This window comes from Ambystoma mexicanum, chromosome 11 (assembly GCF_040938575.1).
Source record: "Ambystoma mexicanum isolate Mex_15411 chromosome 11, UKY_AmexF1_1, whole genome shotgun sequence".
NCBI lineage: Eukaryota > Metazoa > Chordata > Amphibia > Caudata > Ambystomatidae > Ambystoma > Ambystoma mexicanum.
Genome location: NC_090934.1, coordinates 45,216,692 through 45,242,570, shown reverse-complemented (window position 1 = coordinate 45,242,570; position 25,879 = coordinate 45,216,692).

Genomic DNA, 25,879 nt, shown 5'->3' with positions numbered 1-25,879 from the left:
GCAGAGGACGGGTGGCTGTGAGAGATCTCTTTCCCCCAGTACGTATTCCCATCCGATAGGAACCTAAGTGTCTACTGAGGCAATATGCCCTGAGAGGGCGGGCCTTTACCACCCAAAGTAATGCCCCCGGAGCCCATAGTTACTGTCCCTCGCTACGCTCGGGCCTTAACGAAGGCTCTGGGGCATTGCCGTGGGTAGTAATGGCCCGCCGTCTCAGGGATTATTGCCATTAGTACCCCGGCCCGTTAGTCCGGGGTAGTAATGTTTTTTTTTCCCAGCTGCGAGACGTGATGCGATTCGCAGCCGGGAAAAAAAAAGTAACAAAGAAATGGCTGCCGCGAAAGAAAACGTAGTATGTTTTCTGTTTCAGTGACGGCCTAGTAAACAAATAAAATGGCTGTCATCGAAGGGGAGAAGGGAGTATGCGTAGTCCCTTCTCCCTTTCCATGGTCGTCTGAAATAAATAAAAAAGAGTGTACCCGGCACGCGATGCACGCAAGTGGGTCCACGGGATTGCACTGTGGTATGGCTCGGAAACGAGCCAATCCACATGAAGTGTATCCCATGGATTTGCTGCGCAGAGTACTAATGTCTAGTTACATGGATGCTGTGGGAACACGCAACTATATCCATTAACATGGGATTCCAGATCATTGGCTTTTCAGGTTCCTCAAGAAAGCAGGAAACAGTGGGTAATTCATTACTGCCACTTTACAGCTGCATTACCGCACCCCATGCAATGGATTTGGAGGAAAAGTGAGAACTACACTCCAGCCTCAAAACTCACTTTACAGCTGCATTACTGCACCCCAATGCAATGGATTTGGAGGTAAAGTGAGAACTACACTCCAGCCTCAAAACTCACTTTACAGCTGCATTACTGCACCCCATGCAATGGATTTGGAGGAAAAGTGAGAACTACACTCCAGCCTCAAAACTCACTTTACAGCTGCATTACTGCACCCCAATGCAATGGATTTGGAGGTAAAGTGAGAACTACACTCCAGCCCCAAAACTCAGTATATTTACCACACAGAACTAGCGCTCATGGTAAATCTCTTAACAATCCCCATGAAATCATATGGATTCCAAAAATGGCAATTTACACCTCCCTACCGCCACTCAGATTAGCGACAAACTCGCCTGGAGGAAAAATTATTAAAGAGGCATACTCATTTGTGTACCCTCCTTTTATAAAGTTACTGTGCCCCATTATAGTGTGTTTGCCACTCGCCATGTTTAAACTACTGTCTCTAGCTGGCATAATGCAAGATGGTACACTGCACTGCGCATGTCACCTTTTGAAAAGTGCTTCGCCCGACACTGAAGAATGCTCACCCTCACTGTTCACGCTTCTGTTGTATTTCCTTTATAGCTAAGCCTGTTCTCTGTTTTCGCTCTTTGCTGAAAGGTGGCTTTAGCGAACGGATGTCCTCATATTACGAGGACATTTGCTTGCCTCAAAGCGGGAGTGAAGCTTTAGGGAGTATCTCCACCTTGAGGAAATGTATTGCACTATGATGCCTTTACTGATAATACTGACAAGCACTGCCGAGCGCAGCTGGCATCAAAAGGCGAAAGAATGAGGGACTGCTCTTGGGTAAGCAATAAAGATGCAAGTGTGACCTTGCTAGGCTGAGTCCACCCCCCCTTCCATTCCAACTCATGTATTCCTGTGGTATGAGTGACCTGGGAACAGGAGAGGGTGCACTTGCCATTATTTTTCACTGCAATTAGACGTCGGATTCCTGCTGCTCTGCAGCCGGACCTAGAGCCGCAGGACGCACTTCTCGGTGATCCTCTTGGGCCCAGAAAGGACGATTCTGTCAGAGGGAGGGACTGTCCAGAGTACCCAGAGACCCAAGGGGACCGGGGGCAGACCGAGCAGACGCGGAGGAAAGAGCTGATGGGAAAATCATGGATTGATGAACACAGGTAACTGCATCAATGTCATGTGATGTCATGTATCGGGTTGTCTTAAACTGGTCCAAGTATCTGTATTTGGATTTAAAGTCAAGCACTCTTGAGCAATAGAAGGAAAAGTGCTGTGACTAATAAAATGGTTATCTGAAGTAAGAAAAGCAAAGTGGCTGGCCACCGCAGTGCATCCATGCTCCCTACTGACTGAAGAAGACATGAGACTGCGGTGTCGGTCCGAATAGGGACAAGGATGAATGTGTTGTTTATGTGTGCGTAGGAGGACATTGTGATTGTTTTGTCACAACCCAAACCTTTTTACTTGAAACCCGCAAAGTGCAACACATGTTGCAACCCTGCTTTACATTTGACACTCACCTTTATCCGAGTACAGGAGCTGTAGCAGGCTATATCGCCACAGATTTTCTGTCTTGTCTTGGACCCTTACCGTCCCACCTCACTGAAGAACTAAAAACTGCTCTACATAATGGGTAGAAAAATGGGGGCTAGAGGCTGTGAAACAGCAGTCACCTGAATGTGAGCAACACCTGCATGTGTTTCTGAGGTTTCTGTATGGAGGAAGGAACGGGTGCAGGTGATAACTGAGCTGTCGAATCAACATGGCCAAGTGGTTTAGTTCATTAGCCGTACCCACAGCGCCAGCCACGGGACTCAATAGCATCCCGATGCAGACGGGGTTAGGAACGGGCCTGGATCTGGAATAAGCCATACCTTGTCTAACCCCCCACCGACTGAGAGACTGGGTTAAGAGCAATCTAGACAAGCGCCGATTCCTCCTAAAGGGAGTCCAGCCCACTTCATGTTTACTCACAACTCGCCAAAAGCGTGCAAGTACCTGGAACAATGGCAAGAATATACACAGACCGAGTCACCCAGATACTTTCTTCAGGAAGGGACATTTGATCTAGACAGAATAATGAACTTACGAGCAGCATTAGAGAAAAGGGTCTTGTGTACACCAACACCAGGGGGACAGCTACCTCGTTTGTTATACCGAAGCCACTACGAGACCACTGAATCTAAGACCCAGGCACTAAAAGACTCTCGAATAAAGCTCCAAAAGCAAGTAAAATCCCTGAAAAATGAGTGTGCAAACCTGCAGGTTCCGCCCCACAAACCTGGGTACAAACACATCCTGTCCTCCAGAGGGAGCCCCATTAAAAGAAAGCCTAAAGACATTTTGGACACTTAGAACCCAGGAATCTTCAATAACCTCCCCAACCAGTGAGCCGACAGCTCTGATTCCTCTCAACTACCTACCTACCACCAATCTACACCCAAACAGCAAATGGTTGGCCCTTTACTCCTGAAATGCGGGCCCAGATTTCTGCATTGTTTTCACCATTCTCAGGCAAGTTCAAAGGTTTCCCAAACTCGACAAGAAATTCCAGTGCTAATGTTTTCCCACTCAGACAACTCCACTGATTTATTTAATATGGTCCAGAGATTCCTCAAGCTACGAGAAGACCCAGTCAAATTCCAGGAGGAACTCCAAGTAAGAATAGACTGCTAGCACCCCACTTGTGTTGACCTAAATCAGTTATTGCAAGCAGTATTGTGCCCCGACAAATTTGCCTTACTAAAGGTGCATGCAAATTGGCCAACCGAAGAACCAGCTGCGACTAGCGATTTAAAAACGTTCACTGATAGACAGGTACAAACTGTTCTTGAAATGTGTCCTCGGAAAACTGATTAGGCTAAAATAAATGTACGCAAACAGGCCAAGGGAGAACACCCTGTGGAGTACCTCGAACATCTAAAGTGATGTTTTGAACAACATTCGGGGATTGTGGATGCCGCGTTTAGAGCGCCGCAGGCTGTAGGGGCATAGTTTATCATGGGATTTCAACCCAAGGCAGCAGAAGGAATTAAAGCTATAATGATAGGACGGGAGGTTGGAAGTGATTTTACCGAAAAAATTGTTTTATTCGAGACATTTTTGAATGAAACAATTTTACAGAAAAAATACCAAATAATTTTTTTTTTATTTGGGGTGGCTCACTTCCCCAAGCCCCCCAGTTCCCAATGTCTTTAACCCCATCGCAAACCCCTCCCCACCTGTTTTAACCCCTTATCCGTCCCCCATATACATACATAAAAAATTCAGTATTTTTTCAGGAATTTTGTTTTGGTAAAAAATGTCTAAAATGAAATGTTTTCGGTAACATCATGGATACCAGGATGAGAAGGAAAGGGGTTGGTCGAGGTTTTGCTGGTAGCACAGCATTTTCATGCAAAGGCTGACAAACAAAAAGAAATAGAAGTTAAGCTTAGGGCACAACAAATACAGAGTTTACAACCTTCTCAGGAAGGGTAGGGTTCCGCCCTCCAGCAGGGGGGCACGGATGGGGTCAAGGAAGAGGAAGAGGAGTGTGCAAAGCGTTCCAGATGGTGCAATCTGCTGAAAGGTATTATTCAAACACAAACATTGATCACTGCAGCGATTGCAAGGAGTTTGGGCACTGAAAAGATTAGTGCCTGACTCGACCTCAGCACAACTTCAAGGTGAGCAGACGTCTGCCTCAGGCGGGGCGGCGCGTAGTCCGCCTTCACAGTCGTTACTTATGACCAATGGATAGGATTGCCAAGGGTGCACCGGTTATATATCGATTGATCCTGCTGCCCCATTTATCTTCTCCCTTTTCTCAAAAATACCTCAATAGAGAATGATTAAATCTAATGATATTACCAGAGTCTCCCTGGCCAGAATCAACAACTTCAGGGCCTTATGTTATCTTAGTTCTGAGGCAATAATGAAATTTATTTGGTTTAATCGGGAGGAAATAAAAAGAGAGGGCTTGGTATTATCTACCTTTGGATCCGAGGAAGACGCTGCCCTATTCTTGGATCCACCAAAGGTGACCGATAGAAATTGTAGTGATCCGACCTTACCCATTGCTAAAACAAATATGGGATTGGAACTTGATTTGGCTGAGATTCTGAAAGCTGTAGCTCAAACAAACGGCCTTCCTTGGCTGGAACCTATGCTTTTGGCCATTTTGTCTTCCAATACTACCTCATTACCTATAAAACCAGTCACATAGCTATCTAATTACAAAGAACTTAAAATCATATCTTGGAATTCGTGTGGCTTTGTGAATTTAACGAACTGGCATCTCAACCTTATTAGTGATGAAAGACCAACGATAATTATAATCCAAGAGTCGATGAAAACTGAACCTCTACTAATCCCTGGTTATAATACTTTTAACTCGTTAGCTAAGAGACACTTATTAGGCCGCCCATCTGGGGGCTTATCGATTGCAATAAACACTTCATTTAAAGTTCAACCTAATTTAGTTTGGAACTCTCCGAGTTTATTAGGGGTTCATCTTGACATACCCTCAATCAGATATTCATCATTAATTATCATCTCACTATATTGGAATCCTGCCAATTTAACTATTGATGAGATGTTTGATGACCTTGAAGCATGCTTAGAATTTTCCGCTAGTATGTATCAGAACTGTGAGATCATTCTTGGTGGCGATTTTAATTGTGACTGTAGAAATGTGAATGAAACTAGTCTATCTAAATCCGCAACCTCAGCATGCATTAGAGGAGCCAAGTTTAGAGAACTCTTAACTGATTGGGACATGGATCTCTTGGTGACATACGATATGAAATCAAAAATTACATGGGAAAGAGGAGTTAAGAATTCAATGATAGATTTTATCTTTGTATCTCGTAATCTTATAGCTTACATGGCCCCACTAGTAATAGATCCTATATTGATTGGTGACCATGCTCAACTTATAACATCATTGAAATTGAAATGTCAATTGCTAGGAGCAAATAGTTCACTAACAGCAGTAGAAATTGATCGCCCTCAGCACTCAATCAGGTGGAACAATGGGTTGTGCGATCAGATTGTTAAACACATATCTCGAGAAACACTGCGAGTTGACCAATATGGTGTCAATTTAAGAACAAAACTATCTGATAGGGATTACTCCAAAATAGTTGACACCGTTTTGCTCAAATTTTGTAAAAACCGCAGCAGTGTGAAACATATTCATATCTACGATCAGAAATGCAAACTGTTGAAAAGGGAAAAAAATAAAGCCCTAAGACAATTGAAATACAATGATTTAGGTACTGAAAGACTCAGAGAAAGGCGGAATCAAATCATGTCTCAGTATAAACAAAACTTAAGGTTCGCCCGAATCTCAAGACATAATGAGGAGAACTGTACTCTAATCCGTGCCATCACGTCACATGACACCCGAGTAATATGGCGTACTCTAAAAGCTGACCCAAAAAATGCCGTGCTATCTATGCCGAATTGTATTTCTGATCAGACATGGCAGATGTATATAACTGCCAAATATCAACTACCTCATAAGTTCCAATTTCTTCCTGGTATATTGCTAGACTCTACCAGGATCCCTCGGTTTAATTGGAGCATTAGTGACATAATTTGGGCGATCTCGAGGTTGTCATATTCTAAGGCTGCAGGACCAGACGGGCTTCCCCCTTGTCTCTATAAAGCGGATCCTGCCATGTGGGCAGAAATTATAAATACCAAATTCGAAACCATCTTCAACTCTGGGGAAATTCCATCATCTTGGTTAACTGCAAACATAGTCCCCATATTTAAGAGGGGTGATCCTTCCTGCCCTGAAAATTATCGCCCGATTTCCCTAATCGATACTGAGGCTAAAATCTTTGCGATTTTACTTCTTCACGATTTGGAGAAAATTATTGAGACCAAGGGTCTTTATTCTAAATTTCAAACGGGTTTCAGAAAGAATATGAGTACCACTCTAAATGCAATCATCCTTGCGCACGTTATTGCTGGAGCAAAAAATAAGAACTCTAATCCGGTATATATAGCAATGATTGACATGAGTGCGGCCTTTGATAATGTTGTCCGCAATTTATTGTGGATGAAAATGTTGGCTTTCGGAATTCCAAATGATTTAATGTATTGGATTATGAAATTGCACACCAACACAACTTATAGAATAAAAATATCACAGGACGGGGGCACCACAGCTCCAATAGGAACAGCACTGGGTTTGAAACAGGGCTGCAACCTTGCAGCAACCCTGTTCAATCTATACATGGCAGATCTGGATAAGAACTGGGAAAATATGAACCTGTTTTCTGTGAAGGTTGGGAGTATATCTTTGCAATGGATTGCCTTTGCAGATGATATTATCTTGTTTGACCCTACTCCTGTAGGTTTACAAACGAAATTAACACTCTTTGAGGAATTTGAAAAGGATCACAATTTGACTCCCAACCCGGCAAAGACTGCCATCATGAAATTTGGAGTGAAGCAGAAAAAGGGCAGTTTTAGATGGCATATTATGGATACTCAGATTTCTTGTATTAACAACGCTATTTACTTGGGGTATCATCTCTCTGATCAGAATTCCATTAAAGTATGGACAGACATTATCAAATGCAAAACCAGGCCACTCCTCTCGCAAATGAAAAGGATTTATACCCGGTTTTGCAAATTTTCATTAACTCCGTTAATTGAATTTATGTCCTTGAAGACTGAGAGTGTCATTCTTTATGCACTAGACATTTGTTTGTGTGATATGTCTAATATGTTGGATTGTTTACAAGGTTCACTTTTAAAAGCAGCAATGTTCTTGCCAATGTCCATTCCAAATGCCATCATCCGTCATGAATTGGGGTTGGTGGCACTATCGTTTAGATGGAAATGGAGACAGTTATCCCACTTTGCAAAAATGAATGATCCACCGACTAATTCATTATATGCGGATTTGAATAAGATGCTGGGTACCCACTGTCCTCTTTCTTTTTATAATTACCAACTGAAAATGCAACAACTTTTAAGTGAAGTGAATATTACAGTGAATGATGTTCATCTTCGCCCTTGCTATGCTAAAAAAAAACATTTTTTGATTTAGACTGGTGCGTAACTATTGATCGGATTATGACATATAAATCTTATGAAGAATACGGTGCCTTTGTTAAGCAGCGCATCCCTCGCTATGCACATATCACTTTATTCCCCTGTGAAACTACCAGGAAGGCATATATTCGATTTAGATTTAATCTTTATCATACTAGAGACAGAACTAAGAACTGGCGAACAAATGCCACCACATTTGCTGTGGGATGTCGATTTGATGAATGTAATGAACCACATGAAACATTGAAGCATTTCCTACTCTATTGTCCCCATTTTAAAAAAATTTGTACAGCAAGATTTATGAAATTTGTTGATATAGGGTTTGAGGATTGCCTCGAGTTTTTATGGTCTCGTATGATGCAAGGAGCTCACAACCGTCTAATTTATGAATTAGTAAGCTTTTGTAAGCATATTGAAAAAGAACTTATTTTGAGTGGAGAATGAAATGCTTAGATGGTAAATTGATTTGGTATATTTTCTCTTGCACCTGTATTTTAAATTGTATTTTAAAGTATTGTGTGCTAATGCTAATGTAAAATAATGTAATTTTAAATGTTTAAATTTTTTTCTTTACATGGTTTTTAACTTGTTCTTTTGCAAAGGTTCTACTCGAAATTATTCTTGTAAATGAACTAAATGCAAATAAAAAAATAAAAATAAAAATATCGATTGATCCTGCTGCCCCTTTTATGGAATGTAATGTGACTGGCCAAAAGGGTTCATGTTTAGTAAATACAGGGGCATCCCGCTCCACTTTAAGAGCATGCAAGTTTTCCCCCGACACCGCACTCAGATGAAGTAGTGGAGTATGCATAGGGGGTACGCTGATATCTCACCCAGTATCCACCCCTCTGATTGTGACGATGGGGCCCGTTTCAAAACAGCGTGCTTTATTGCTAAGCCCCTGCTCACCTGTGAACTTGTTTGTATTAGATTTATTATGCAAACATAGTTGCACCATTCATTGTTCCCCCGATGGTGTGTATTTGGATATCCCACTCACAGAGAGCACGGGGTGCGGGCAGTGTTACAAGAAGTTGCCAACTGAAACCCTGAAGAGTGGACCGACAACCCCTGTCCACGGCAGGGGCTTTTGGACCAGGTCCAGGGCCTGTTTATTGTTAACTTATGCAAATGATACTGGGTACATGGCAAATGCCGAACCAGTTAAGATCGCTCTGAATCCTGTCAAACTCTTACCATGTGTACCCCAGTATGCTATATCCCGACAAGCAGAAGAAGGCATCTGTCCTGTTATAGAATACCTTCTCCAACAGGGCATCATTGTGCCTTCCTGTAGCCCCTGTAATACGCTGACCCAGAGAGTCAATATCTCTTTGCGTTCATCCAAAAAAACACAATATACGTTCACTCGTCTCCCAAAGGTGTTTGTCGAAAGCCCCACCCTGTTTTCCCAAATTCTGAAAAAAGATCAGGAACTGGTAAGATTTCCAGGAGGGTCGACGCTGTTGCAATACGTAGATGATCTGCTCCCAGCCTCCATCTCCTTAGAAGAATGCGAGGAAGACACACTGGTTCTGTTGAAAGCGCTTACTGAAAAGGGTCACAAGGCATCTAATGACAAGTTACAGTTATATCTGCCCCTTATGCGATACCTAGGCCACGATATTTTAGCTGGGGAAAGACACCTGTCTCAGGATCGAATTTTCATGATCCAGAAAGCCCCTAAACCCAGACAAAGAAACAGATGAGTGGGTTCATAGGGAAGGTTAGTTACTATAGGCAAAAAGTCACCAGTTTGGTACCCATCGTAAGCCCCTTCAAAACCTCACGCCTGATTCAATCCGAAAACTCCTGCCATGGTCCCAAGAAGCAGAAAATGCCTATGTCACCATTAAGCAAGCGCTTGCAACGGCTCCAGCTTTAGGTCTGCCAGATTATAGCAAGCACTTTGTCTTATTTTGCAATGAGCTCAATGGACTTTCTCAAGGTTTGTTGACCCAGTTACACAGTGGTAAGTACCGACCTGTATCCTACCACAGTGTAGCTTTGGATCCAGTGACAGAGGGGCTTGCAACTTGTCAATGGTCTATCACCGCTGCTGCCCTACTGATTGAGAAAACTGATACCCTGGTCAAGGGAACATCCTGTCAATATTTCTGTCCCCCTTGCCCTATTGTCATTATTGTTGGAGGGAAAACACGTGCCCAACTCTTGCCTCATGAGCTATGAAAAACTGCAAACTTTTGCCGCCAATGTGACTTTGAGTGGTCGTACTGTTCTTAACCCTGAAGATGGGGAGCCACAAGACTGTCAGGTGGTTGTAGAAACCCTGTTGTCCCCTCGCCTTGATCTGGGTGATGTACCCATATTGAACCCAGAGCTCATCCTCTTCATGGATGGTTCTTGCATTTGTGTCCCGGAGACTGTAGAATTAGTTTTGGGATATGCAGGGTATACACGCCATTCGGTCCTAGAAGCTTACAGGTTAGATTACCCACAGCCATGCCTCGTCGCGCCTTGAAACACCTGTGTATAGGCGCGTTACAAATACCATATCATATCATATCATATCATGACGGCACAAATAGCTGAGGCTGTGGCCCTCACACATGCGCATGCTCTGGCATGGGGTAGATCAGTAACAATCTACACTGACGCCAGGTATGCCCATGGGGTGGTACATGACTCTGGCGTCCTCTGGAAGAAATTGAACCTTAACCTCCACTGGTACCCAATATGAAATGGAAAATATGCAGCAGCTATATTAGATGCGTTGCTACTCCCTGCAGCCATAGCGATAGTAATGTTCTTAGGGCACGGCCCCTCACAGTCCGTTAATGCCATAGGTAATGCTTCAGCGGATGGCGAACCTCACTCAGACGCCCTGAAAGGGCCCCTGGCTCCCAATGAATGTCTTGTTTGTGTTACAGTTTCATGGTCACCCATTCCATCCCTTCCAAGTCTGGTGATTCTCCAAGATCAAGCTCCAGAGGCTGGGAAAGTGACCTAGATGCATCAGAGATATAGCCTGGGAGTATACTCCCTGTGGCAATCCCCAGATGGCTGCCTGGTGGCGTCCAAAGTGCTCCTCCCTTACTTTGTCTGCAAAGCTCATGGCGTGGTCCATTAAGGTAAAAATGCCATGATCACGTTACTCAGAGACAGGGTATCCCCTGGTTTTGCTTCCTTGGCCCAACATTACTGTGAAAGATGAGTAACCTGTCTATCATATAATATGGGAGAGTGGTGCCTACGAAGATATCAGCACATCCTGTACTGGAGGGACCATTGTTGTACGCACAGATAGACTTCATACAGCCCCCCCCGTCTGCTTCACTTATATGTACTGTTTGGTTTTGGTAGATGTGTTTTTGGGGTGGGTGGAGGCTCTCCCCATGTAGAAAGGCAGATGCAATCACCGCAGCCAAGAAACGACTTGCTGAGTTTATACCTCGGTTCGGACAAACCCTCTTTATAGACAGAGACAGAGTTACCTGCTTCACTGTTCAATGACGTCTTTAAGACTCTAAGAACATTGTCCTAACCACTTGCGTTCTAGCACGCACAAAGAACACAGCAAAAGCTACCTTAAGTTAAGACTGTCTAAAGTTGAAATGGCCCCACGCCCTCCCTCCAGTTTTGTTAGCCATGAGAAACATCACTACAGTGCAAACATAGATTGTCCACTCACGAAATCCTCACAGATCACCCAATAAGAAAGCGAACCTCCCTGAGCCCAGAGCTTAACGCTAGAAGATGACACATCAATCCACTACTGTCACATGTTAATTATAACTGTTCCATCTCTCCATGCGCAGGTCTGGGAGTCGCTGCCCATACCAGCCGCGGGCCCAGGCCACATTCTGCAGCCAGGACAATGGGTGCTGGTGAAGATTTATCAGCGAAAGTCATCACTTCCGCCAAGTCCTTCTCAACACAAACTCTGCAGTCAAGTGTGACGGGGTTCCCGGCTTGGATCCACGCATCACCCTACTGCAAGGTCTCGCTCTAGCCGATGAAATCACCACCAAACCCACTGATCTTTCTCAGACATGCACCGAACCTGCCGAGACCACCAACACCACCATCAGTGACACTTCCAGCCCTGTGTCTGTGCCAGAATCATCCTGTGATTCTGGAGCAGACTGAACTATACCGAGTGTGAGGGCCTCACCCGTAATCATCCAATACGTTCATGTGCTGAGACTAGATCTGCAGCTGCTGAGGTTTCACCACTGTGGGGGCCCTGCGGGAGCTGCTGCTAAAGTTCCTACAGCAGGGGTCACAGCACCAGAGGGAAGTACCCCGATCCATCCAAGTTCCCCTGCTGGCTCACCACCTACTGAGTCTGACACCCCTGAATCTTAGAACGCAACCAGCCATAGGTAAACTCTGCGGTCCCGAGGAAGAATATCAGAGGTACCAGAGTTTTGTAGAAAGGAGTGACTGGTCAAGTTACTCACCACTGCATCTAGCTCACCAGCGATGATGAAACCGCCGACCGAAGCGGGTCCGAACCAAGAGTATATGGCACTGCTACTATCACTTTTAGGTTTTCCTCTTTGTGACTCTCATATTCATCTGGCTTTGGTACTTGCAGATATTGTGGTGCATATCCCAGTAGTAGGAGCCTGGAACTTTGGAACGTTTGAACTTTGCTTCACTCTCAGTGACTACCTCACTGCGTCTGTTACTCTGAGTGAAAGGACTGATCGCACGCAGACTTATCCACCTGCACCCTGCATCCCATCGGGTCTGACCAACTGAGTTGAACATTTTCTATATGCCACAAAATGTCACCAGGGAAAGTCCAGAAGAGCCTCAAAACTGGAGGAGCCCATGGCAAGCCTCACCAAGGGCACCATGTTTGAATATATTATTGTCATTGTAGTAATAGTAAGATTTATAATGATCTCCTGTCTAATTGTGTCTGACTCTTTGTGCACCTGCCCTGGACTCACAGCACGAACATCTATTTGCCCCCCTCTTTTATTATTATTATTATTATTATGGTATTTACTGAGCGCGGACCGAGCTTCGAGAAGCAACAGAGAGCTTTACAGAGGTAAACAACATTACAGATACACAACAGAGCACTTTCGAGGGATATACAACAGTACAGATGCATAATGGAGTCCTTTTCAGAGGTAACAACAGAACAGATTTACATCAGGGGTAGGAAACAGAGGGGCACAGAGGATGGGTACAGCTGTACAGGGTGGCGGGGAGGAGAAGGGCGCATGGCATCCAGCGAGTCAGGTGGTGCGGGGGCGACTTGATGGCTTAGGTTTTGAAGAGAGACTCCTTGAATAGGTGGGTCTTGAGTTATTTTCTGAATTGTAGGAGCGTGGGGGGTGAGACTGATGCTGACAGGGAGGAGGTTCCATAGTCTTGCGGCATAGGCAGAGAAGGCTTGTTTTCTGGTCCTTTCCTTTATGCAGCAGCGGATTTCAAGTCTGCATGTATCCTGGCTTCTCGTGGTGCACTGCCCGCCAGAGATGCTACGTATCTCTGTGAGGTAGCTAGGTGACTTGAGGGCGTCTGCCTTATAGATGATGCAGAATGTCTTGAAGGTGATGCGTGCATGCAGTGGGAGCCAGGGAGGTTCGATGAGGACCGGGTGGATGCAGCCGCATGTAGGACACTTCTCAAGGGCACAAGGGAGGAAGGTGGGAGGCCATTGAGGAGGGCATTTCGGAAGGTAGGACACTTCTCAGGGGCACCAGGGAGGAAGGTGGGCGGCCATTGAGGAGGGCATTTCGGAATGTAGGACACTTCTCAGGGGCACTAGAGAGGACGGTGGGAGGCCATTGAGGAGGGCATTTCAGAATGTAGGACACTTCTCAGGGGCACCAGTGAGGACGGTGGGAGGCCATTGAGGAGGGCATTTCCCCCATCCAGGTGGGATAGAACAAGTGCAGTATCTTGGCAGTACACCTGCATGTTCAACCTGACCGATTGCTGGGGGTGTGCTCTCCTGTCCCATAATCTGTAGCCCAGTTTCCCATCACCTCCATAGGTTTTACTGAGCCCCCAAAGTTCCCCATACCAGAGCAGGTACAGGTGAAACCAGCCGCACTTCACCTGTCCTCTGCAACAACTGGTGTCCTATTCTACACCAATCCAGGTTCCCTATACATGGGAGCTAACAAATGTCAATATCACATGTACGCCAACTCTAGCATAGTAATTAAAAATGTCACTTTTGCCTTTGACCCCAGATTTTCATTCACCCTAACTGGGTACGTAACTTATTCCGGAACTTACTTCAAATGTGGGGATAAGGCTTATCCTTGGTTGCCCATCGACTGGGGATGGAGCTGTTACTTGCGATATATCCTGCCTGCAGTACGTCATATCTCCGCTCTTCCTGCGCAACCCCCTACTAAAAAGAACACAGAGTGGGAGTCCTTCGTTGTGGGGCTGCAGTATCTAATACCAGCCCTTGGGGTACAAATAAACAGGAACTGATTGACCTAATTGTCCCGGTTGGTCAAGGACATTGCTAATGCCACCACTCCATCATTATCCTTGTTCCACGAACAGCTGGCCATCCGAACTATAGCACCCCAGAACCGTACGGCTCTGGATATTGCATTAGTCTCACAGGGGGGCGTCTGTGCAGTTGTAAAATGCAAGACCTGAATTCTTTTTTTTATAATAAATGACGCAAGCGGAATCATCACACACATTGGACATACTGTAACCCTCCTACCCAGTAATGATGAGACTTCCTAGTCTTTAGGATTCTGTATTGTAGGGTTATTGGGGCCTTTTATGTGCATGCGTTGGTCAGATCCAGCTTATAGCACAGTGAGCAAGTACTAGGCAAGTACTGTCTGCTGTCCTGCTGGAGTCCCTGCTCGTTTCTCTCCTGGACCCAACCATCTTCATCTCCTCTGCAAACCCTTGGCCACGCCCCCTTTTACAGCGTGCCATAAAGTCACCACCTTGCGTGCATCAGCGCACACGCACAGCGAGCAAGTACTAGTCAAGTACTGTCTGCTGTCCTGCTAGAGTCCCTGCTTGTTTCGCTCCTGGACCCAACCATCTTCATCTCCTCTGCAAACCCCTGGCCACGCCCCCTTTTGCAGCGTGCCATAAATTCACCACCTCACGCACATCAGCGCACGCGCACAGCGAGCAAGTACTAGGCAAGTACTGTCTGCTGTCCTGCTGGAGTCCCTGCTCGTTTCTCTCCTGGACCCAACCATCTTCATCTCCTCTGCAAACCCTTAGGTAAACAAAGACTTAACTATACAACCACCATCTGAATAAGAAGACTTTCCTACCTTTATTTAGCGTGTAACGCTAATAACAGCCTTTTGTTCTAATTTTTTATTAAAGCCACGCCCCCTTTTACAGCGTGCCATTAAGTCACCATCTTGCGCGCATCAGCCTTATGCACCCCGAGCAAGTACTAGGCAAGTACTGTCCGCTGTCATGCTGGATGCTGGGTACGCGGTACTATTTACAATTTCTCTTTCATTAACTTTTCCTCCAGGTTCATATTTACACCTAGACACGCTATAGTATTTATGAGCTATTCCGTCTTCTCATACATGCATGTCTAATATTACCTTGATTCACTCATGATTGTCTTGAATCTATCCTAACTTTCCAACTATCCCTGGGCAGAAGCTGTCGACTACATCCTGTGCGACCCCCAACCCTCGCAGCCGTTCCTCCCGTGCATGTAACTCTCATCTATTTCCTCTTCACTCTTTTTTCTCCCTCACGCGGAAGTCGCCGACCGAGTCTCTGTGGACGCTGCCACTTCAAGCCCGACCGGCCGCGCTTCTTACCCACATGCAATCTGGATTGAAGGGATCGCTTTCACCTATACGCTAGTTACCAGCTGCGTTGTGTGGACGCTTGCTGGCGCGTTCCATGCAGCTGTAGCTCAGGCTCCCTCTGGCGGTTCACTTCAACCTCTGCTCTCACATAGGAGCTAGCGGTTTCTACTTTGTGGACCTTTGCATTCAGTCCACGTTACCGTTGTGAGGTAACTACACTTGTTCTCTTTGACTTGGATGTATACGAATTGTTCGAACTACAATTGTTCGAATCACAATTGACCTTTGCACAATTGACCGAATTGTGAAGGTCAATTGTTACATGTCTGCGGGGGGAAACCCCCCGCAACCCCCCATTATATATATATATATATATATATATATATATATATATATATATAACCAAAGCAAAATATATATATATATATGTATATGCGGTCAATTGTGCAAAGGTCAATTCGGACCCTTTACTTTCCATCAATTGGGTCATTCGAACAATTGTGTTCGAACAATTTGGGTAATACCTTTAACTTGCCTTCCATATCCTTGCTCAGCTGCTGAGACTTCAGTTGGGTGTAAATACGGCCCTCTTGCCCTATTCATTATATTAAGGGTGTGATTAAGATACTTAAGTTACTAACCACCGCTTATTCGACATGAATAGATTAACTTCAGGCATGCCGTACCCCCCCACCGCATTTTGCTCCACGACTTCCTCTCGACATCCGCCCAGGTTTTCAGGTCTCTCCGCTCCTAGGCACCTTCTCGATGCACACAGCAGTGCGCAATGCTCAGCCTCAAATCCTTCAAAAAAATCCCAACAAATGGTCCCTATATTACTCCTGCTGTCACTGCTTTGGACGCCTATAAACCACAGCTCCTTTCTGATAAAACCATGCATGACTGCATCCCTGAACAAGCTCTAGATCCTGCTGATGAAAGCTTTTTTACACCGACTTATCAACCTAGAATCCCTCCCTCTCCCCCAACTCTACTCCCAAATTCTAAATCGACCTTACCACACAACGGCAAATTTGGAAGACCCATCATCAAATATCCCATCTGTTTCACCCACTCCAATAGCCCACTCTACCCAAGCAATACCTATGTCTATGGATCCACTGAATAACGGAAAAGATGTGACTGGAACTTCACCTAAACCTAATGCCTCCAGACTCTCAGACTCTCTGGAACGTGTCCAGCTGACATTATCTCGTCGCCTGAATCTGCAACATCTCTACCATCATCATTTGCAAGACCAATGCCACGTCCTTCCTTTGGATTTCCTGCAATAACTAATCCTGCTCTAGAATCTGCTCTAACTGCAATCAACACAACGATTTGCACATTGACAAAACTGTTTGAACTGTTGGACGCCAGAGCCTCATCACAAGAAACTCTGATACAATCGCTAACTAAAAAAAGGGACTGGCTTGTTTTCAATTGATCAGATATGATGAAAACATTTATCAAAGCTGCAATCACTTTAAACCCAACCCGAGTTGCTGATATACCAGTAGGCGAGACAGAGACAGCACATGAAGATGAGGCTCCAGCCCAAATACTCAGGCTCCAAGTCCTACCCCTATCGTAAAGAACAACTCTCCTACAGTTCCTCAATCTTCTAAGGCAGAGCAATTAGATGTTGAAACTGTTCCGCCCCTATATGACATCATCTATCGCCCTTTACAAAACAAGCGAAGGAAGTGAAAAAGGAATAGAAAAAGAACCTCTGAATTTAATTCCGACCAAACTTTATCAACAAATCAAACCAACCACAAAAAAAACAAGAAAAAAGAAATAAAATCAAAAACGAAAACATTTGTGGCTAACATCTCTGTGGATGAAGGCCAAAAACTCACACCCCCAGTCAAAATTAACGAAGAGAGCCTTGAAGTCCCATGTATTGATGTCCTCCCTTCAACCTTCGTCCTTTTGCACAGACTGCAGTGTAGAGGTTGCCCCCATGCACCTGTTGCAGGTTCGCCGGGACGGACTGTGGAACAACAAGGAAACGGATGGGAACCAATATGCTGTAAACAAAATCCCATGTAATACAAAGCAGATGTAGCCATCCGCAAGGTGTTTAAGACCACCCCTGATTTTATCCATATGCAGACTTGCTGAAGTGCTATCTTCCAAACAAGGAATACGAGCACATATAGCAGGCATACTACTTCTGGTCAAGGTAAAAGATTTAAAGAGACCCCCTCGGCATGACACGAGTAAGTGATGACACGTTTTACGGTCATCTTTTGTTGTGTTTCTATTACTTTCTTGCCATCTACTGATTCATTTGTTGTCAACCTTTTCCACAGATGGAGTTGTGGTTGCTGATAGATTGCCATCTTGGTTTGGGTGAGTGTGTCTAGTATTCATGCCTTGACCACTCGTGTTTACTGGTTGAGCCACTTATTGAAGGGCATTAAGTGAAGGCGGATGCAAGCGAGAGCTTGTGTGTATTGTGAGGTTGTCACCAAGATGCAGAGAATTTTATTCCTGTGAGATGTTACCTGGTATACCTCTGCCGTAAACTTGCCAACGAATTCAGGTTTTGTAAAACTATTGAGCTACAGGTCACGTCATTGCTAACATTATTGGTATCTATGCTCGGTACCGGTAACAATAACTGAGCCGCATTGTGGGTACTAGCGTCAAGCTTTGGCTTGTTTTATTTACCTCTGGTATAATATCATTGAGGTTCATTATCTGAGACCAAGCAGATTGGGAACCCGAGCATTATTTTTCCCCTGATGTTACCTTTAGTAATGCTACTGTATTTCTTTTTCATTTGCGCAATGATGCTAATTTGAGTTTTTGGAGGGGGAGCCGGCAAGGCACGTATTAGTCTGCGCCGTCCCCGCCGAAGAGATGTGGGCGCTAATTTGAGGTTCTTGGATTTTGTTTAGCAAACCCTGTTTCTGACGGTGCAGAGGATAGTCTAGTTTGAGTCTGCATTCATTCCCGCAGTATTCCTCTCTGAGGGAGTTTTCGTAATGGTGGATTTAGTCGGCTATAAAGCTGTGTGAGACGGCTTCTTTAGTCGGACTGTATTTGGATGCCTCGCCTATACTGGATCATGAAGAGGGCGATGATACCTTCAGGTGCAACCACGTGCTCGGGTTCATTAACCGCGGCTAAACAGGCTTTCTTCTTGGGGCACTGTCATTTTTAGACGTTTTTGTTGTATATCGTTAGTAATGTTTTTCTTGGCTTCCAGGCCCTCATGTTGCACCCAATGTTATTTCTAAGAGTGGGGTGTTTTGACTCTGCAATGAGTTTCTCTAAGGCGTGCAGTTTGCATATGAAGCTGAAGGTGGTGTTATTCTGAGCTTAACAGGAGATTGTGATGATAAGTCAGATGGAGTTCGGTTGACACAGGGTCTTCTATCTTCATGTGCGATTGTGTCGTGGGTGAGACCGTTAATGCATGACTCGGTGAGAAGTTCTGATTCATAATGGTAATTGGTCAGGATTTCCATCTGTTAAATCTCATTTATCAGCAACAGGATTGCAGTTATTTAATTGCGCAGAGATCTTAAGCGGGGAGGGGGGGTTGTGTCGGGGTTGGGGGTGCATGCGGTGTTGTTGATTGAATTGTTCGAATTGTTCAAATTAGCTATGTCAGCTGAGCACACCTCCTTATTAGGCTGCTGGAGTGGTTATAACACTAAACTTAGTTGTCTGTGACAAAACTACGTCACTAATGCCTTTCACATAGCTTGCTAGAAGTAAATCTACCTAACAGCATAACTGGGCTGTAGTTGCAACTAGATAGATAACAACTCGTCTATATCACAGTTACTAACCATGAGTGCACCCAATCCACCTAGGTCTGCCAGAAGCAACCCCCGTGCACCGCCCCCCCTCCCGCCAGCCCTGCCTCCAGTCCCCCCTCCACAAATCATCCTACGCTCCACCACATCCCCTACCCATTGCCTTTCCAAACACCAAGCCAGAGGAGCACAATGGCGAACCAACCACCTTAAGACCACTACCCCTCCGAGCACCTCCACTGATCAGCCTACTATGATCATATCCGCTCCCCTCACTAGCCTCCCAGGCACTACCTGCCCAGAAATCATGTACCCCCCCGTTTTTCCCATCAACCCCCACCATCATCCCCCCGATCACACTCCTTCCCGACCCTGAAAACGGCATGACTAGCCCTAGCAAGAACAGAAGCCTCATCCCTCTCCCCCTCCGACCCCCTACTCTCTCACACACACCAATCGCAACAAAGACACTTAAGAGGAAACTGACCTGGTCCCCCTCAATCTCTCAACACTCATAGCCTCCCCTGTCGTGACCCTCCACTACATCCCCCCAATCACCACCCTCCCCCCACGCCTCACCCTGCCTGAAACCCCTCCCCCTTGTCTTCTCACCGTCCACCTCTGAAACTCCTAACCCCCCACATCCAACCTTCACATCTCCCGGGCCAAACCTAAGCATCCCAACACATGCGCCCATCCACTACCACCTGAAACCCACCAACTTTTCTGCTCGCCCACTCTTCCCATCGACCATCAGCCAACCCACTCCTCTCACTCTCTGGTCTCCACCCTCTCCCGCCCCACCCGCCATCTCTGCAGCTCCGACATCAACCTCATCTACAGAAGTGAATTGCATCCTATTTAACGCCCGTTCTGTAGCAAAAAACAGACACAGCATTTTTGACCTCCTCGTCTCTGACAAACCAGACCTGGTCTTCATCACCAAAACCTGGTTCTCTGAGAACTTCGCCCCTATCGCCAATGAAGCCTCCATCTGCCCCCTGACTACTCCCTCATCCCACTGAACCGTCCCTCTAGAGGAGGAGGAATAACATTTGCCTTCAAGTCTCACCTCCACGCCTCAATCATCGACAACCAACCTTCCATCCCGTCCTGCGAATCACTCCTCATTAAACTATCCCTACCCCCTTTGTTCTTCCACAGCTTCCTAATAATCTACAGATCCCCTGGCTATGATAGACAATTCTCAAACAACCTCTGCGATGCTATTGCCACCCTCCAACTAAACCATCCCAACCTCACCCTTCTAGGAGATTTCACCATATGGCTCGACGTTCCCACAAACCCAATGACACACTCTCTCGCCTAGACGCAATTAACCTCCAACCCCACATAAAGGACACACTCTTGATGCCATCTTCAGCTCCCACAACCGGATACATCTAAACCCCCCCACCCCTATCATCTGGTCCGACCACTTCATTGTTTCTTTCGCCATTCGCTCACCCATCCCGCTTCTCGTACCCGAACCTGAACCTCCGAATCTACGTAAATGCTGGAAGAAACTAATAATCCTTCCTGACCTAGCCGATGCACTCCTCCAGTCTCCTCCGCCTACCTGCCTACTCAATAATCAACTAACCCCCGATGCCTTCGACTCATGGCTCACCACCTCACTAATGCGGCTCACACCATCTTGCAAACCATCAGCACGCTGTGGCCTCTTCCCAAGATGGTTCACACTGGAATTGAAGACCAGTAAACAACTATGTGAATACCTTTAAGGCAAATGGCAGAAAGACAAAACTCCCCTGAGCAGATCCACCTTGGCCCGGCACCTTCATCAGTACAAGGCCGAAATTCCAGAAAGCAAAAAAGCCCATTACAACTCCCGAATCCTAAACTGTATAAACACCAGCAAAGAATCTCACAAATTCATCACCGAATTCACCAAACCATCCTGCACCACCACCGTCCGGACCCCCTCACAATCACTGTGTGACTCACTCTCTCTCCAATTTTACACCACAGCTCTTGAAAGAACAAACGCTCTATCCAACAAACTAGTCCTCTTACACCCACCAGGAAATCCACCCTCCATACCGGCCAACCAACCGCCTGTGACCACTACCCAACCAACGTTTGAATCCTTTAGCACAATATCAGCCGACCAATTACTCAAACTTCTCTCTGCCCGCAAACCATCCGGCTCACCGCTAGGCCCTTGCCCTGCCACAACCCTCAAAGAAATGTTTGCCTCTACCTGCGCAGGAGAACACGCAAGAACCATCATAAATCACTCCCTTTGCTGTGGAATTTTTCCCCGACGCATTCGAAACGGTTCATGTCAAACCTCTGATAAAAAACCTTCCCTTGACCCCCTCGAGCCCAAAAACTACCACCCCATCTCTAACACCAGGTTCCTTGCCAAGCTCATCGACCGAACCGCCTACTCCCAACTAAATGCCTTTGTCGAAGCCGACAGCATCCTAGACCCCGCTCAATCAGGTTTCAGAGCCCGACACAGAACTGAAACCACCCTAACCTCAATCTGGGATGACCTTAAAAACACGGCAAACTCTGCAGGATGCGCCACATTAATCCTTCTTGACCTATCCGCCGCCTTTGACACAATCAATCACTCAATCCTCCTTGACCGCCTCCACTCCCTAGGAATTCGTGGAACCGCTCTCAAATGGATAGCATCCTTCCTCAAAAATAGGAACCAAATAATCCTACTTTCCACCTACTCCTCCCAAGCCTGACCAGTTGACACGGAAGTTCCACAAGGAGCATGCCTATCCGCCCTCCTGTTCAATCTCTACATGACCACCCTCCCACGAATAATTTGTTCACACAACATCCTGTGCTACAACTACGCTGATGACACTCAACTAATTCTGAAACTCCTGAACTCTAAACCCAGCTGCCGATCTGACCTCGCTTCCTGCCTCCTCGATATAGAGCTCTGGATGACCACAAACCACCTCTTCCTAAACCCCTCCAAAACCTAAATCATGGTATGTGGCAACACTGAACTTCTTCCACACCCACTACCCTGGCCACCTGCCATGGGCAACTCACCAACCTCCTCCAATTCAGTAAAAAAACCTTTGATGCACCCTAGACTCTGACCTAACACTCTCGCCCCAAATCAACAACGTCTCAAAGTCCTGCCACTACCACCTTAAAACTCTTAGGCGCATTTTTCCATACCTCTCCTTTCCAAACAGACTCTCCGCGGTCCAATCAATTGTTATATCAAGACTAGACTATGCCAACCCCCTCTACCTCGGAGTCCATGCATACCAACTGACTGAAATACAAAGAGCACAAAACTCTGCAGCCAAACTGCTACTAGCGCTTGGCCAGAGAGACCACATCTCCTCAGCCCTCAAAACTCTGCACTGGCTTCCGGTCGCCCGAAGGGTGACCTTCAAAACCCTATGCATTTGTTACCAACCACTGCATAAAACCGGACCTCAATATCTTCAAGACAAACTAAAACCCTACCACCCGCTCCTACCCTAAGATCGAGCTCAGCCGGCCTCCTAGTCATACCAAAAACAAACTCAGGTTAGGCGGATCATCATTCTCAGCCTTGACCCTCAGGCTCTGGAACGCACTCCCGCCCCACATCCGACTCACTGAAGACCTCATGTCTTTCCGCAAATTACTGAAACTTGGCTCTTCCCCTAAAACCGACCCCAAACTCAATCTAACTCAAACTGGATAACATTTCAAAGACTGTGCCAAAGGCTAGATCATAAATAGCAATGCAGCACCATGATTCGAGCAAGAAATCAAAAACTAATAACCTCTACCGATTAGCTTAAAAGGACAAACAAAATAGAATGAATAAAAAGGATCAAAGTTGTTCGAGGGCAGTAAAGTGGCTGAAATTAACAAAGTGGAATAAAGTGGATAACAACATTTCAACTAACCCAAACTACTAGATCTTAAATAACAATAAAACAAATAACAATACAACATCAAGATCCAAGTGAGAAATGGAAAATGAATAACCTCTAATGTAAACTAAAAAAGACAAACAGAATAGAATGAGTAAAGTAGATCAAAGCAGTGAAGCGGACAAAAACAATAAATTGTACGAAAACAGTAAAGCGGTTGAAATTAATGAAATGAATGAAATGATTGCAATGGACGAAAGGAACAAAATGGATGAAAGGAATAATGTGAAGAGGATGGAAAAATGAATACAGGAGACGGATGAGTATGCAGAGCGGATGAGTGCGCAGTGAGGATGAGTGCGGAGTGCGGATGAGTGCGGATGAGTGCGTAGAGCGGATGAGTGTGTAGAGCGGAAGAGTGCATCGAGCGGAAGGGTGCGTAGAGCGGAAGGGTGCGTAAAGTGGAAGGGCGCACAGTGCGGAAGGGTGCGTAGAGCGGAAGGGTGCACAGTGCGGAAGGGTGCGTAGAGTGGAAGGGTGCGTAGAGCGGAAGAGTGCATAGAATGAATGAGGACACAGAGCGCATGAGAGCGCAGAACAGATAAGACCGTGGTGTGGATGTAGGTCATGCTGCGTTTGTAGGGTGTGAGTAGATAATAGGGTGCCGAACAGATTTAGGCTGTTGAGCAGAGGTAGGGTGCGGTGGTGTTGAGCAGATGTAGGGTGTTGAGCGGATGTAGGGTATGGTGTAGAGTGCGGAGCGGGTGTAGAGTGCAGAGCGGGTGTAGAGTGCGGAGCAGGTGTAGAGTGCGGAGCGACTGTAGAGTGGGGAGCAAACGGTTGACGCATGTGGATGGAACGGGTGAAGTGGTTGGAAGGAACCGAGGAAGTGGTTGGAAGGAACCGAGGAAGTGGTTCGAACGAACCGGGTGAAGTGGTTGGATGAAACAGGTGCAGTAAGGAGAAGAACCGGGTGAAGTTGGGTGGTAGGAATGGAGGATCGATCTGGAAGAACGGGTGATGTATATGGATGAGACGGATAAAGTATGAGGAAGGAACAGATGAAGTATGGACAAAATGGGTCAAGATAGGATGATTGAAGTATGTGGATGGAACGGAGGAAGTATGGGGCTGGAACGGGTGAAGCATATGAATGGAACGGTTGAGCTGGGTCGAATGGATGAACTGGATGGAATGGATGAGTTGGGTGGAATGGATGAGTTGGGTGGAATGGATGAACTGGGTGGCATGGATGAACTGGGTGGAATGGTTGAACTGGGTGGAACGGTTGAACTGGGTGAAGTATGTGGATGGAACGGACGAAGTATGTCGATGGAACGGGTGAAGTATGTCGATGGAACGGATGAAGTATGTGGATGGAACGGGTGAAGTATGTCGATGGAATAGACGAATGAGTGTAGAATGGGTGAAGTGGATGGAACGGGTGATGTGTTTGGAACCAGTGAAGTGCATGGAACCGGTAGAACAGGTAAAGTGGATGGAATGTGTGAAATGGGTGGAACCAGTGAAATGGATTGAATGTGAGAAGATGACGTATGTGGATGGACGATGCATGGAGAAAGGATAACATGGGTAGAACGAATGAAAGGAGCAGTGCATAAAATGGTTGGAGTGCATAAAATGGCTTGGAATACATGGAACGGATTGGAGTGCATGGAACCGATTGGAGTGCATGAACCGATTGGAGTGCATGGAACCGATTGGAGTGCATGGAACCGATTGGAGTGCCTAGAACGGTGTAACTCACATGGAATGGTTCGAAGTGCATGAACGTTTGAAAGAGCATGGAAACGAACAGTTCTGAGTGCTTGAAATGGTCGTAATACGTAGAACGTTAGGAGTACATGGAACGGATAGAGTACATGGAACTATTGGAGTGGGCTCGATCGTAAGCACTTAAGGTAAACCACCATATCTCATCTCCACGCTTACTCTCATCTCTACACCATCAATCAAATAGAAGACAGCGACACTATGACACCATTCGGTATAGCTGTTCTCATACTATCATTTTGCCTCATACTGCCCATCACCCTAAATAAACACTGCTGGTCACACACCCTCCAGCCTAGGCATTCTCCCCAGGCCTAACGCAGCCAGAATTGGTCTGGATAACAACCTGCCAGAACAGACACATACTCTTGATCTCTCAACCACCACACCTACTGCTAAGAAGCAGCTATCACCCGGATGCCACACCAGCTGCACACATATCCGGTGCTCACACGCACCTTTGACTCCCTCCATTTTCTCTCTACTGACTTGAACTTCAGTTCCCGAAGGCGTTCAACCTACCAGTGCCTTGATACCATACCAATGGTACATAAGGCGCTATATAAATGCAAAGTAACATAACATAACATAACCATAAGTGTGGAGTCGTTCAAAGGTAAGGATTCTATTGTCATTCCTCGACTTCCGAATGCCGACAACCTGAATAACGGTAATGCAATTGTGAATCATTCTAACATTGACGAACAACTTATGAATATGTCGGTTTATTCAAATAACAATGTATCAATGGCAGAAACCCTCCATCTTAGCTTGCATCAACAAAAAACTAAGCCGCCGACTCCAACACCCACCTTTTGCGTTAATTTAGACCATGACACTAAGTCA